Source organism: Helicoverpa armigera, chromosome 24 (assembly GCF_030705265.1).
Source record: "Helicoverpa armigera isolate CAAS_96S chromosome 24, ASM3070526v1, whole genome shotgun sequence".
NCBI lineage: Eukaryota > Metazoa > Arthropoda > Insecta > Lepidoptera > Noctuidae > Helicoverpa > Helicoverpa armigera.
In genome coordinates, this window is record NC_087143.1 from 7,374,953 (window position 1) to 7,389,573 (window position 14,621).

General features: G+C 34.7%; 1 protein-coding gene across 3 annotated transcripts in view; it reads right to left on the minus strand.

Moving 5' to 3' along the window:
- LOC110371137 (uncharacterized) overlaps positions 1–14,621 on the minus strand; it is a 118,268-nt gene that overhangs the window by 83,761 nt on the left and 19,886 nt on the right. For all 3 annotated transcript variants that reach the window (XM_064041144.1, XM_064041143.1, XM_064041142.1), the window contains exon 2: positions 2,452–2,483. The gene's annotated coding sequence lies outside the window, so the exon portion shown is untranslated. The remainder of the gene's footprint in view (positions 1–2,451; positions 2,484–14,621) is intronic.

The window sequence follows — 14,621 nt, forward strand, 5'->3', positions numbered from 1 at the left end:
AATTTATCAAAAATCTTACTTATGCAATATTTGAACAGCAAAACTCAACGTGACTCAAACTCATATAAGTTTATTTCTTACCATAATTTTTAATTCAAACCACGCCTTTAGGCGGTCAATGCCTTGTATGACAGCGACATTTATTTATAAAAAAAAATCGACCTGTCAAACGATTGACATCGAAAAAGTACGAATACCTTGACATTAGGAATCGGGATGTCGAAATGTGTTCTATTAGTTTTGAGAATAGATTGTGGTAGATTATTCTTGTGATTTGAAAGTTCGGTTTGATAGATTCTTCGAAATCAGCGATATTTTAAACCTTTATAAATGTATGTTCTTTTTGTTACTAAAAGTAAGGTATCTTTGGTTATAAATTATATTCTTTGAATCCATAAGCCGTTTTCTCGTGGGACCTACTGCCCCCACCGGGCTGAAATATAGCCTATGTTACTCGGGAAGAACTTTCCAAGAGTTAAAGAATTTTTCGAATCGGTTCTGTAGTTTCGCCTTTACGAAGCCTTTTTTTGGTACAAAGAAACAAAAATTTCCCCTTTATTACTGATTACTAAAGAGGTCACAAAATACTCTTCAGTTTGATATAATTTAAGATACGAGCTACAAGATCAACTCTTTCTTCTCTCCAAATATTTAATGAATTCACTAACCAAGTATCAAAACGTGTCGATCCACGCACACCACTCTTACTATCAGACAATATAGTTTTAAATGTCATACTTTCTCCGTAACATTCGCACCACGCCCCCTTGGCGTGAATAAAGACAATGGCATTAGTGATAATTGTATGCCGGCTAAATATTATGTTGTAGTTCGATGTTAAGTCGGTCTTTTTGGGTAATATCTATTTTTTTAAGATTTTTTTTATTTTTTTTTCGTTATAGTGTACTGTATTGATGTACTTTATATAAATTATATCACATATATATTGGGAAAAGGCTCGGGAGATGATTGCATAATATAAGGCATTGTATGGAGATGAATGATGGAAATTAAAAATACAACTATAAAAATATGTCTCTCACACGAAATTCATTCTATAACTTCCAGCCAACTTGAAATGTTTCTATGCTTACCTATTAACTAAGAGCAATTATTCGAGATACCACTGAACAGTGCTCAATAAAGCGATATAAAATTACACGTTTTGTACAGAGTCCTATTAAATAGTTAATAGGAGGAAATCGTTATGGAATTGGTAGGCGTAGCTCATTACTTTGTGTGGGATACCTATAAACTAATCTTACTTCCCGTCAGTTTTGTAACAGATGAATTAAGAAATGTATAGGAAAAGGCATTCATTAGACGCTTTTGAAGATATTGAAACTATTGGTAGTACTGTTATTTACAGCTAAGTCATTATCAGGTTATTCTTTTGCAATTTTATTAGCGTTGAATTCCAGCCTAATTATTATTTTGCTTTATCTGACTGATCGTATAGAATATCTACTTCATCTTATTATTGGGTTAAGCTAATCATACTTGAATAAGTCTGCCAATCAAAATCTCTGGCTAACAATAACCTTCGTATCTTCTCCGCATTTTAAACAAATCGGCTAATATCACTAGAAAATAACATCGAAATTAACTATTTATGTCTCATGATGCATTTACTAAATTATTAACATCAGCATGCGAAACTATTAACCCACCCATACGTCTATTACTGGACATCTAACTATTAAAAACCTCTGTGCTGTACAAAAATTAGACTAGACATTATTAAAAAAGTCCAACTCTCAATCTTACACGGCAACACATGCCATAATGATTGCGCGGCACATCAAACCGCATCACACCACGACATTTAGACAGCCATTGTGTTGTAACTCTTATTCTTTGTCTACCTTCGATTCTTATGTGAATTATAACATGTGCTAAAGGATCAGTTGTCAGTTTTGAAGTTCTGTGTTAAGAAATATCACATTTTTTAAGAGTATCCTTACGAGTGACATTTATTTAAAAGTTATGAAGAGTAGCTTTGCATATTGTCAAAAATAAAGCTCTGTGGTGAAAATCTTCTTAACATAAAGTTAACTGGTTTCTTTGTCGAAACTATAGATTGAAGTGGACCATTTTTTTTTCCATCGATGAAAGCTGCATAACCAATTTGAAATATTATTTTACTCTATATTTTGTCAGATAACGGTTAGTATTTTCTGCGGGACACAGGTAACAGCTAGTACAAAATCAAATTTCCTAAATGTTCTATATTTCATACCTGTAGATCTAAATAAAGTTCCCAGAACCTTATTCAAAAATCAAAGCCAATCTACTTGTTAACGACAGGAACTTGGTAACCAGTATTTAGGTGAAGATTAAAATCTTTTTTGTTAGCAACAATGCGAGACGAACCCTCTTTCAATGCAGTCGAGTAAAAAACTAGCGGTTGTTACGGAGATTGTAGCGTGGAAAATAATATCAAAATTATACCTTATTAAAATGAGGAACGGTGTTCGTGCAATCTGTAACAAAGAAGAAACTGGTTAGACATTTTTGAATAGCTTATTAAGATTTTTACTGTATTTTTCTGAGTAACTATTTCAAAGCTAAACCTAACCTTAACTTTGTGGTTTTGAATGAAATGCCTTAATTTTAAATGACTATATTTTGGCTGTTATAAAAGCGAGTAGAAAATCATAATCCTATATTTTTATGTCGGTTAAATATTGAAATTCAATTTCATACTTATATGAAACATAAACCAGAAATAAAAAACTTTACAGTTTTGAATAATTTTAAGTGACTGTCTATTTTTATATAATAATTTTATTTTATTTTTATATATTTTTTTTTTATTTTATATAATTTTATTATATTATATTATAATTTTAAGTGGCTGTTATGACAGTATGGAGAAAAGAAAAATCCTTTTTTTTGTTGTCGGTTAAATATTGCCATTTAATTTCAAACTTATGAAATTCATTCATGAATTTTTAAGATAGCAATCTTTGGGAAAGTTCAACAACAAAATTGAACTGAACACATAATGTTATGTACTTACAAATTATATTACATAACTTACATTACAAGATACAACTAAATAACACGTTACAATACCAAATTATTTTAATAACTTAATTTTATTCTTTTTATTGCCGGATACCGGGTTATTGTGGTACTCAGTCTGTTTGTTGGGCAATCACGCTTTTGAAAGATTTTAGGGAAATTTTCGATGTTTTTTTTTCAAGTTAAATTGGAACCTGTCCTAATTATAATGTAGTTATGCCTTCAATCATAATCTCTCGAGACTTTTCCCAATATGTTGGGGTTGGCTTCCAGTCTAACCAGATGCGGAAGAGTACCAATGCTTTTATATAAAGTGACTACCTATCTGACCTCTTCAACCCAGTTACCCGGGCAACCCAACACCCCTAGGTAAAACTAGTTGCCAGACTTACTGGCTTCTGACTACTCGTAACGACTGCCAAGGATATTCAAATGACAGCCATGGTGGTCCACTAGTCTGTATTTATAAAAATTAAGCTGAAAATTAGAGGGCAGGTAGCTTAGAACCGGGAGAAGGACATCCATCATCCTCCGAGCCTTTTCCCAACTATGTTGGGGTCGGCTTCCACCCGGGAGAAGGACATAGGGCTAGCTTATGTCACCATGCCGGAAGGAATAATTTCGAGACGCGGGTGAAACCGCAGACGGAATCTAGTCATCCTCCGAGCCTTTTTCCCAACTATGTTGGGGCCGGCTTCAAGTCTAACCGAATGTAGCTGGGTACCAGTGCTTTACGCGGGCGGAAAGCCGGAAACTAGTGTAATAAAAAATGCAATCTCCCACCCATCCCACGCTTAAGCTTTCTCTCAGACGTAGGGTCACTGGATATCGAAAGTGAGTGTAACCTACATTGCTGTCTGCTGTCTTGTCTCATGATTAGAAGGTTCTACGTCATCAGTGGTAGGTATTATTTTCTTAATGTAAAATGGTGACGTTAAAGTAAGGGAAAATTGAATTTATTTGATGTAGAGTTAAAGACTTCCGATACTGTTTCCAGTTATTTAGGCACCTAAATATTTCATTTTGAGAGATTGTCGTTTAAATAAAAATAGTTCTCAATTTCCACAATCGAAATTGCAAACTACTGTGAAGTTTGAAATATTACTTATTCAAGGACTTAAAAATCTGCTCCTGATCAGAAAAACAAGGCTTCATAATCTTTATTTTGATAAGTATAAAATCAGCATGTATACGTATCATTTGGTCACGATAACTCGGTCCAGAATATTTTACCAGAAAGTCTTACAAGCCGTCTAAGCTAGGAGTAGGTATGTATTGTATTGACCGGGTAAATGGATTCTGAAAGTAATACTTAAGTAGAAAAGAACTGGGGCTGGGCTTACATCCAGTGAGACTGGAAACCGACCCATACTTAATTGGAAAAAGGCTAGACATAAAACTAGATTTTATTAATCAACTTTTAATCCCATATTAATATGTAGATGATTATGCATTCCATTGACCTCTTGCGCCTATATTAATGACTTTCTCTCAGTAACTCGTACAGGGTCATGCATCTAAGTGTTAAAGCTATCGAAAGTGAGCGTGGCCTGGATATGACAACCGCATTGCTTATTATTTGTTTTAGATATATAGTTTTACTAGATGCGCCTTTGCTAAAAATTAACGTTTGAAATGTGATATAGGTATTTATAAATTATATTAACTACTAAGAATACGTAAATATATAATATTGAAACTTGAAAGAAACATTGCAGTTGTTTTTTGTTTGTGTTTGTTTTATTTAATTAAGTGATTCGGCAAAAAAACATTTAGGATTGGAGGGTCGACATTAAGTAAACTGTCTGTGTCTTCTTAACTCTAGGTTTATCTATTTGGTAACTACAGTCATTAAAATGCATGAATCATACGAAAGCATTTGAATTCAAATAAATAAATTTAAATCTTCTAAGTCAAAGTAGTAACAGTTGAGAATTTTATTTTTTATTTTTATTAATTAAAACTATGCAAAAACACGCCCACCTATCAAAGATAAAACCTCAAGTTTTCTCCCACTTTTGAATCATAAAACATTTTATTGATATTGAACCATTATGCTAATTGTGGCCCAAAGCTTTACTATTCAAAGTTTAGATAAACAGTGAAAGTGATACACACATGTTGTTGACGTTTTTAGATGAATACTCAGTGAAAGTTAATAAAAAAACTGGTATTTTAACTCAAGGTTTTTCGCGTTTTAGAGAGATTTTTGGTAATTGGTGTTTTGGTGCTTTTTGAGTCAGAAATGGGTGTGTCTTTGTCTGTATATTAACATGTTTTTAGTTTATTACTAGAAAATACATTCAGCTGCTAAAAGAAAAGAAAGTAATTATGAACTCCTTTTTGTAACAGTGGCTACTTTTTGAAATTTTTGAACTGTTCAACTTACGAAACATACGAGCCTAAATTGATTTTTTTCTTAAAATAAAGTTCATACACATATCATATTTGCCTAAAATATATTAAAAATAAAATTTCAACCACGCTCACCACATATTCCAAACTGCGCTCAATTTATACCACATCTAGCCACCCAACATGCGAGTACCAATCACTCAAGCCTCAAATATAAGAACGGGGTTATATTACCTACAGCGGCGTGAGGCTAGCCTTATGTGCTCTAAATTAGACCTGTTTTATTTAACACTCATTATTATAGGCTTTAGATTAGGTGCTTATAGCATTTATTGTAGTTTGCACGTGGCTAAGTTATAAGACGGGTCGGTTAAGCAATGTTTGGTGCGGTCTATGCCCTGAAGAGATTCTCCGTATTTTGGGAGGTATGTTAAATTTGTGGGTCCCGGCTGTCATTTGAACATCTTTTTTTTTTAACGACGTCAAAACTTAGCAGCGGCGAGGGAGTGTCAGACTCTTACTGACTAAAAACCGTCGTGTTCCATCAAAGGCCTTTTAATGTACCAGGGCCGCGGTAACTCTTTCTTGGCAGTCGTTATCGTTACGGATAGTCACATGCTTCAAACTGTGACAGCCAGTCTTGCTAAGGGTTATCGTGTTATCCGGGAAACTGAGTTGAGGATGGTCAGATAAAACACTGGTACCTCTCATCTAAATTCAGTTATTTTAACCCACTAATCCTAAAATAGTTGAAGAACTAAGGCGGGATCTCGCCATAAGCCATTGCTGGGGGATTGATCAGTAACTATCCGTGGCCAGTAAAACTCAGACATTCCCTTCAGACATCTGACTTTCCACTCACAACAAGAGGAATCATTACATGATTTCCCACCCACAAACACAAGACTTCCTTAACTTAAAAACATTCAGAGGTCATGATTACATTAAATACTTCTTCCAAAATAATAAATGTCCTTATATAACACAAAAGACATCTCTGCTTACCTTATACAACAATAGCAATGAAGGATATTATTATATTAATCATCATTAAGAATAGATTATCTGTCTTATACAGCATCCTTCTTAATGACCCGTAAAAATGTCTGAGGAATTAATAAATTATCATAACGTTTTACAGTTGAGGAATTTGTGAAGATTTTTTTTAATAAACTTTAGATAATCTGAACTGTGTTTGAATTAATATTCAGTTTCTCCTTGTATAGCACTGGTACTCAGCTGCATACGGTTAGACTGGAAGCCGACCCCAACACAGTTGGGAAAAGGCTCGGGTGATGATGGAATCTGAACTAATATTATACTAAAGAGGATGATTTTTTGTCGAAAAACAGGGAATTTTGCATTTCTATATTAATAAGAAATTAATGTTTTTTACATACTAAACAATTTAATGATTCAATAGATACGACTACCTAATACTACTCAAGCAAACTTAGAGTCGTGTATTTTCAAAATCCACACAGACACTCACAAAGAAAGGGGTCCAGTTCACATTTTTGACCTCAAATTATAACAGTCATAATCCCCTATTAAGGCCGCTATGGCTATAGACCCTAAGGTCAATAAGGTCTCTTATTAAGATTAACGTTAGTTTAGACCTTTGAGAATGAATATTAGCTATAGAGCGCTTGAAGCTTTTATGACGATCGAAATTTTTACGGCATTGAGTTGGTTTTGGCTAACTGTGTCTGAAGTAAGTTCAAATAAGGGACACAATACAGAATCATGAAAAATAATATGTACATATGTAGATATGTGTAATGCTTAAATTATTATGTACTAAATACACTTAAAAACCTAATGAAAACTTGTAGGTACAGAATTCATATAAATATTTTATGATGATTTTTTGTCGAAAATCATTTTGGGAATTTTGCATTTCAATATTAATAAGGAATGAATGATTTTTACATACTAAAACAAGTTAATGATCCAATAGATACAACTACCTAATCTACCCGAGCAAAGTTAGAGTCGTGTATTTTCAAAATCCACACAGACACTCACAAAGAAAGGGGTCCAGTTCACATTTTTGACCTCAAATTATAACAGCCATAATCCCCTATTAAGGCCGCTATGGCTATGGACCCTAAGGTCAATAAGGTCTCTTATTAAGATTAACGTTAGTTTAGACCTTTGAGTACGAATATTAGCCGTGGAGCGCATTAGGCTTTTATGACTACCGACATTTTTTACGGGGTGAAGTTGGTTTTGGCTAAGTGTGACTGAAGTAGCTAAGTTTTTAAAAAGAATGTGATATGGGTTAGTGCATCAAAAGGAACATAATATAGGATCATGTAAAATAACATGTGCACATAATGTAATGCATATACAGAATTAAATTATAGAGCTGTAAAGCTCATCTGTTCATTTATAAAATGCATCCAAAAAAGTTTAGAGTAAGTATCAATGAATAAAAAACATACCTACTCATTTATCCTACCTGTCACATAGTTAAAGCTTAAAATCTAAGTCAGACATAAGTACTCTAGAAGAGCTAGCACATAGCGCTCTACAGCTTATCAATACTCAAACGACTCTGACCATTAATTGACTAATCGAGCTGAGTCGTGTGCAGCTATGAAGGCAAAGCCACGCTATTAAACTATCTCTTTTATTTATTTATTGATAGTTTTATTTATAGCTAAATATGACAACTTATTACACGACTAGACTATTTATTTATTGTGGTCGTCATATTCCCATACTAGGGTTTGCCCGCAGATTCGCTCGCATTCCACATGAACTAATTTCTACACCCTGATAAAAAGTAGCATACCTATACATACAAGTTCTTTAATTATGACGTAGGTATAAAGCTAATATTTAAAGTAACATTAAAATTGGTTCCATAGTTTTTGCCTAAAATACTTCAGTCATGAATTCTATTTTTGAAAACAATAACAAAAGAACGCCTTTGCGATTGTTTAGCAATCAAAGGATAAGATTTTCTTGTTCTGGCTCCTTTTTCTTTGATCATTTAGTCAAAACGCACAACTAAGCCAAGACTCCGCCAAAAGTATCAATTTTTAAGCAACCAATAGAATTTCTGCTCTCAGGGATACCATGGGTCTTCCAATACGAGAAGTTTAATAACGACTCTCAATTCTAGTTTAAAATTCCCCGCCATTGTAGTTTAAATAACTTTGATGACAGAAGCCTTAGAAGACAGCGACATGCTCAAATCTTTTTCCTTATCATTGTCCTCTCAAATTCCGATACATCTCAACACAATTGTCATTAGGTCAGTTCTACATACTCGTAACACGAACGAATTGACCTGGTTACACACTTGCGGACAGTGGGCGGTTAAATTGTAACCCAGTGACATCTAATCAGTTGTGTGTAGACTGGGGAGTGATTATAGTGTAGTCTGAGCCTTATATGGGATGTTAAATTGGAAATTGATTGGGTTTTTGGGTAGAAGAATGTGGTTTGTTTGTGGAGCTACTGAGTGGTTAAAAAAAAACTTTATTAGTCGATAGTTTCAGCTTGGTTTTATTAGAAAAGAATGCGGGTAAAGACGTGGCCTTTTGGCCAGGGTATATGCCAATCTTAAAACGGTATTGTTGTGTCCTCATGGCAGAAAATAAAAAAAAAACCATTTAGTGGAACACTAGAATTTTTCGCAAATACTATCTTTGGAGTCTGGCTACATCTTCGCACAAGAATACTCTATTGATCAAAGGGCTAGATAAATATACTATATACAGGTATACATAACACTATGTATTTTATTACATCAGTATAACTGTAATATATACTGTTATTTTTCAAAATGTAAGTCAAAAAAGTAACTATTAAAAAAGATCGAAGAGTACTTTTTGCCTCAGTTACCTCTCCCGATTATCTTATTTAGTCAACGTATGGCCCTAGACAAAATTATTCCATCAATAACTACATCCAGCCAGTAAACCAACCCTTCTAATTAGAAAGTGCGCGAGCACAACAAGTAAGTATGTCGTATTATACATACAATAGTTGGAAGTACACAATAAGAATAATTACGATACTTGTTCGCCCACGCATTTCTTTATAAGGAGCTTGGGCTCTAGAATATAACAGGCAGTAGTAAATATAGTATGTATTTATAACTGGTTATTGTTGTGGTGTATTAAAATGCGGGATTTTCCAGAGAGTTTGTTTGGTAGGTTTTTGATTTGGGTCCAGATTTAAGGATTAAGAAAGAAAGAGTGTTCTACTTTTTGCCAGATTAACCAGTCAAGACCTACCGACGAAAGATAAAAGATTTCGAGGATACATGAAAATGAATAGAAACTGCTACATACGGATCTTCGCCAAGTTTATGATCGGCCTCTGAATTACATTTGTAGTACATAAAATAGTCGCATATGGTAGCTTTCATAACACAGTTTCAAGTCTGATTTTGGTATTATGAAAACTGGAATAGATTTAACAATTAACGGAAGATAGTAGAATATACATAGATGTACCTACGACTGACGTTCATCAATGACAGAAAGATGATGACATTATATTTAGTTAAGAACATCTTGATTTATCTAATAAATTATAATTATCTGTGCATCATCTGCTAAGCTGTACATCATCTGCTTACCAAATCCACATGTCAAGAAGACAATACAAAACAATATTTCTCAGTAAGGTGACAACACACATTAAATGTCACCCATAGACCACAAAATCTGATTAACCAGTTCTCCCAGTCTTCACCAGCAGTTTCAAGGCCTTAATAATCACGTATATAATGACTAACTTATCAGGCTATTGCTCGTCGGGTGACTTTGTAACCCAATAAGCAAAAGTTGAAACAATAGCCTGTCGAAACAGTTGACGACATCGCTATTAATCGTTTAAGGTTTTGAAATTGATGGGTTAGATTTTGTGTAAGTACATATGTATGAGTAACGGCAGTTTTCAATAATTGATATATCTGCTGTTTTGATTACTGGAGATAGGGACTTATTTACTTCTTTTTCTTTCGTGTCGATTACATGTTTTATAGTGAGACTACACTTTTTCAGCCCAATATTTTATATACTGTATGTGGCACAGAGTAAGGAAAGATGAGCAAGATGCCATAATGCAGGTAGGTCAGGCGCCTCCTTCTAGCTCAAATTCGTACAGTGGGCGTGACCAAAACGATCAGTTACGAGTGAACTGACGGCCGACGGGGCGTCCGAGTTCCTTAAGACATCTGACCACGATGTTTTGTTATACAAAAAAGCTTGTAAAATGGTCGAGTCAGAGGAAGACTTATTAGGGGTAAAACAGTAACGTTCCTCGTCCCCCCGCTCACCCGCATTTTGGCGCAATACTTTCTTAGGCGATTTTCTGTTATGGCACCTCCGCTAGTCTAGTCATTTTGTTCTCCATAGTATGGGGCTAATGCCAAAATTGTATCCTTAGTTAGCAAAAGAACAAATAGATAGAATATGGGAACAGCCGTAAGGCGATTGAAAGTGATGATCGGTCGCCTAGATTATTGTTACTGGTGGCTGGTTGCTGTGAATTTGGGTCAGTTTGAAAATGAAAGTGAAAAATTTACTCATTTAGTATCTGATCTGATATTGGCAAAGTTATGTTGAGAATAAATTAAGTTAACTACAAGGCTAGTTTTTAGTGTTTTTTTTTTCGAATTGTTTCAGTGCCTTTGGAGTACAAAGTCATCTTTATGTGCCTATCACTTTAGGTAAAGGCAACCCCTTTAAAAAGTATCATATCATGATTAGCGAAATATTTTCTACGATGCGTGTCTCGGGTTCGATTTCCGCACGGAACAAAATCATTGTTCCGGATATTTGTACATACGGAATGTAAGTATATTATGTACTCGCAACCAATATATTTGGAGTGTTTTATCAACGAAAGATTCTTCGCTTATTTCTGTGAGTAATGACCCAATTAAAATCTTCTCCATAGCAATATTATGAGCGATCAAAGTTAAATTAAAGACTGGTAGTAACACATAATTAAACGTATTATTATCATTAATTTTCTGCGAGAATCTTACGCCTACAAAGTTTAATTACTCATCTACCAGCTAATACCAATTAAGTTAAATGCTTCCGTATACACGTATGCAATAATATGTTTGTTTGTTAGATTCCAACTGTAGAACAACTAAACACAATTCGGTGGAATTTTGTACCGTGTCTTGGAGCGCACGATGAACTGTAGGTCTCGGTAGTAGTCAGAAGTCAGTAAGTTTGACAACCAGTTTTACCAAAGGGTATTGGGTTGTCCGGGTAACTTGGTTGAGGAGGTCAGATTGGCAGTCGCTCCTTGTAAAACAAAAGGTACTCAACTCCATTCGGTTAGACTGGAAGCCGACCCCAATATAGTTGGGAAAAAGGCTAGACAGATGAATTTTAAACAGTGAATAGGTTACCTATTTAAAATCTAATTTCTTTGTTAAAGGATATGGGTGTGGCAGAACTTTATTAGTCCTAAATAAAACATGCGATTTTCGACCTTATGTAAATAGGACTAAAGTGGTTCACAAAATGAAGAAACTATCAACTTTTAAATACATAAACTGACTTAATTAAAAATTCCACTGTTCTTACGTCATGCTCTAATATAAATTGGCAAAGTCTATTTTTGTGGTCGTTAATTAATAATGTTCTACATTCTGACAGGATTTAAAGTTACTAAAAGTAGCTTAAAAAATGAAGACTTCATTAAATCATTCATCATTCTCCGAGCTTTTTTCCCAAACTATGTTGGGGTCGGCTTCCAGTCTAACCGGATGGAGCTGAGTACCAGTGCTTTACAAGGAGCGACTGCCCTATCTGACCCCCTCAATCCAGTTACCCGGGCAACCCGATACCTCTTGGTTAGACTGGTGACTTCATTAAATGCCAATCCAAAATTTGACTTTTCCTTCCATTTACATTTCATAATATAATTAGTCGCAAAGTCTACCATCAACTATACTATAATTACATACCTATCGCGTTCAGCCCTTTATCCTTCAAAAGTTACCAAAAAAACCTCATACGTAATAGTCAAGGCAATTTGCAGTAATAACCATACGTTGTGTTTAAATAAATAAGAACATTAAAACCTTTATGGTAAACCAATTATATGGCTTTTAGAAGAAACTCAAACTAATGGGATAGGCGTGACTTATTTTAAAAGAACTTTTTAAATAACCCAATTAACGTAAGCGCTTCCGTAAACCAAAAACATGGTATATGACGTCATTAGATGTCTCAGTCATAAGTCGTGATGGCCTAGTGAGTAAAGAACCATCCTCTTTAGTATAAGTATAGTACCAAAGCATCTTTTCTAAGTTTGAACGTACTTTCTAAGTATATCTTGGACACCAATGTCTGTGTTTCGGAGGGCACGTTAAGCTGTAGGTCCCGGCTGTCTTTGAACATCTTTGGCAGTCGTTACAGGTAGTCAGAAGCCAATAAGTCTTATAAGGGATATTGGGTTCTCTGGTTGAGGAGGTAAGATAGGCAGTCGCTCCTTGTTAAACACTTGTAAGACTCTAAGCCGACCCCAACATAGTTGGAAAAAGGATAGGCAGGTGAGATGATGAGACGGATCAGAGTGGCCATTAAAACATTTAGAAAAAAAATAATTTAGTCATGCATTCGATTTTTGAAGATTTGAACATCACGAAAAGATGCGGAAACTATGGAGTTGGGACAAAAAAAATATTGCCTAATAATGCTTATTAAGTTTGTTAGAAAAAATAATGATAGGTACTAGGCAAGCATGAGGTGTGTGAAGGTTAAAGATGGTCGTTTCATGTGTTTTTGTTCAGTAATTGATACTTGATTGATGGTGTGTTTTTCTTATCTATTGTGAACGACAAATTGGCATAATTATATACAGTATGAGGTTTGAAAATGCATGTTCTGAAACTACACATGACTGTGATCACCGCATAATTTATTTCATTAAAATTAAAGCATGAAAGAAGTTTTTAAATGTTTTTCCAGAAATAAAATTTATACGTTGGTGGAAAAATAAGCCCTACTTTTACTACTGTTGCACAATCAAAATTGAACTTACTGTCAGTTTTAAGAAAGATATGGGTGATTGTTCGAAAGAATTGCCGCTGCTCTGGTGCATAAAAGGCTCTCTAGAGGGACCAAACGTTTGTTTTAGTTAAAATACACTTCCATCCCACAAGATGCACCAAATAATTACTACGACAAATCTGAAGCTCTCTTACTAACAATTTACCACACATTAGCATACATGACTAATTCTCAAACACCGTGGAATCCATAATCTAGATCGATCTATGATACTGAAGCAATTTGCTCATATTACGGCTAGATTAGATGCCTGGAATGCATTGTTAGATATTATGAGCTAGATCGGAATTCCTTTGGATCTTTTAGCGTGACATGTATTGTTATTTGATTATGTTCATTTTGAGTATGCTGGGAAAAGTTTACATTATCAGCTAGTTTGTCATATGAGATGAGATTATGAGTAAGAACCACACGTGTCGATTGATCACGAGGTTAAGCAACGCTTGGAGCGGTCAGTCCACGAATGGGTAACTATCAGTGAGAATACGAATTCCTTTAAATTGGTGAGTCCCGGCTGTCATTTGAATAATAACGGCAATTGTTACCGGTTTATAAAAGAAAGAAAGACAGATAATCAGTCTTATGTCTCAAGAGGAGTGGCACAGGTAGGGGTAGATTACTCCAGATAGACAGTCTAAATAAGGGGTATTGGGTTGCCTGGGTAACTGGGTTGAGGAGGTCAGATAGGCAGTCGCTTCTTGTAAAGCAGTGATACTCGGCTGAATCCGGTTAGACTGGCCGACCGACCCCAACATGGTTGGGAAAAAGGCTCGAAGGATGATGAGTCCAGATAGACAGTCATCCATATAAAATATTATTATTCAGCTGCATCTGGTTGTAGTGGAAGCCGTTCCCAACTCAGCCGCGAATAAAAAAAAAAGCTAGACAGATGATAAAAAAACACAATGCATAAAGACATCATCACAACAATTAGAAAAATAGCCAAACGAAAAGACGGAAAACACTTTACAAAAGAATCTCCATATTAAAACACTTTTTTTACCAACTTCCAAAAATGATGCAATTACATTGAAGGCCTGACTTACGTAGTCAGCAGTGATGTACTCATTCACCACAAATCACGATTCGACAATCAAGTAGTAGGAAATACTATTAATATAATTACCAATATAAATAAAAAGAGGTGTTTTTTTTCGCTGGCAACATTAACAACAC